Below are 2,500 nucleotides of genomic sequence, written 5' to 3' on the forward strand. Positions count from 1 at the left end.
TCAGGGTGAATTTTTACAATTAGATTATGTTCAGGCTCCGTACATGCATTCGCAAAGCCTACTCTACACCCAGTGTTACGATGACTTTCTTTTTGCTAGGCATCATTTATTGTAATTAATACAAGATATCACACTCTTTAAATGTTCACGTTTATTATATGTCATATGATGGTATAAACGAGAGGAAAAATTCCTAGGTCATTTTTCCACACGTTACCGTGTGTGTGTGTGTGTGTTTTCTACCAACTTTCAAACACACAACTGCAGTTATTAATATGTCTGCATTTATTTCTCAGCATGTTGGTTATTCTTTCTTTTCTCTCTCTAACATTCATCATCATGACTATCGCAACCAACACCGTGCGATGTAAATGGCCATTTTGAAATTTTGCTACACACGTCTTTCCAGTGTTTTATCTACCACAAATCTCCACTCATCTCCAGCCTCCTGTCTCATGGCCCCTATCCAAGTCGGGCTGGATCTTACGGCTCTTCTGGTGCCCACAGGACACTAGCTGACACTATCATGTACTATTCTTCCCGTTGTTTTGTTAAAGACGTCCAAGCCATCTCCCTCTCCCCTTCATCATGACCTCGTCTACAATTGGAGTTCTGTAATTTCCTATCATTATTCACTTTATTCTGGCATCTGACTCCTGATATTTTTCTTGAAGCGTTATTTTGAAAGCGACAAAACATGAGATAGTTACACTGTCATGCCATGATTCACGTCAGTATAGTAATACTAATTGTACTAGACTCACGTACAATCTTAATTTCGTATGGCATTGTGAATCTATTTGATTTCCAAATCTTACTCAGCCTGCCCTTGGTTTGAGATGACTATTTTAGCCTGTCACCAATACAAATTCAAGGGAACCTATACTGGGTATCACTGATCCCAAATATCCGAAAAATTCAACCTCATTAATCCTTCCTCCATCTAGGGTTACTTCGTTCTTTCGTGCATCGTCTGTTTCATTACTTCTGCTAATCTTAGAATTATCTTTAGTCAAATCACTCTGGATATATGATGCATTCTATTAAGAAAGTTTTGTAAATCTTGTGGCGCTTTGTCGGTTTCAGCAAATCGCCTACGCATTCTAAGTCAGTCAAATCTCTGTTATTACTCCAGTTTAAACCTTCCCTCCCATATCCAGCCACTTATTCATAAAAAAAATCCGTGGAAAGGGCAAACAGCATAAGTTTCATAACAATACCCAGGAGCACCCAACTTTTTAATACAATTTCTGTTGACAAAAAACCATCAGCATTAATCTCGCATCAAATTTGTTCATGGATTATTTAAAACTGGCTTAACATGCTTAACGGGAATAACATACTGACGCAAGACCTTCCTTAATATTGGTCTGTGACTGCTGTTAAATGCCTTCTCGTAATCAAAAAGGTCATCAAAGGGGGACCTCTAAAGTCCATACACTGCTGCGTAATATATATTAACACAAATATTTGATCTGCGTGACGTGCCTTTCTAAAACCAGACTGCTCACTTCCAAGCATTCTGTCATTTTCTTTTTCCAGCCTACTGAAAATAAGAATATTGAACAGTTTTCATTATCCCCAATTTAGTGCAATGCCTCAATAGTTACACAGTGGGCAAAATCACCATTATTTGTTAACTTTGCTGTGATTTATAATTCCCAACTATTAGGACTTGTTTCCTCATTCCGTATCCTGCAAAACAGTCTTTTTAATATACGAGGCATCATTTCAGTTTCATCTAAAATCATCCCTGCGGTTATTTCACTCAAGCCCGATATTTTCCTTCTCCTAAGTTCCCATTTCCGAAAATGTGAATCCATTCATAATCACATTCAGGTCTTCTTCAGCTTCTGATTATCCGTCAAGTTGTTCTCCTCAGATCTCTTGTTCATGGCCTCACAAAAATGCAAGACATTGTTGCCTTTCTTCTTTGGATGTTATCACTGACCTACCCTCCTTCTTATCAGGTATTTTCCCCTTTTTCTTTCCACTCTTGGATATTTCATTAATGATTCCGTGGGCAACTCAGTGAAAACGTAACACTGTCAGAATTGCCCGCTTATCTCTTCTTGAGCTTTGTTTAATTCCACTTTCTAGACTTGAGTACATAACACGTTCTGTTAATGCGTTCATCATCTCTCCCTTGAAATCTTCTATATGAATCTTTTGTTTTCTTTTATTTTTTGCATCCCGTGTCTCAAAGAATGATGACTGAAACAGATACGTCACTTTATCCATCTATGTGTCTAAATCAGATAGAGATATAGATCAGGCACAGGGCGACATAACCGATGAAGGAGGGTGAAGGAGTCAGGAAGAGTGGAGTTGCTTCAGGTGTGAGCAAAAAGATATAAAAAATGTTAACTGAAAACTTCTTAAAGGTTAGGTACTTATCAAAGGCAAACTTTATATCCTCTTCACTTTATTACATAGAGAAAAATTAATACATGTTACTAATAGTTTAGCCATACAGTTTTCATTCAGGAAGAAAAGTTAA

This window comes from Macrobrachium rosenbergii, chromosome 59 (genome assembly GCF_040412425.1).
Source record: "Macrobrachium rosenbergii isolate ZJJX-2024 chromosome 59, ASM4041242v1, whole genome shotgun sequence".
Taxonomy (NCBI): domain Eukaryota; kingdom Metazoa; phylum Arthropoda; class Malacostraca; order Decapoda; family Palaemonidae; genus Macrobrachium; species Macrobrachium rosenbergii.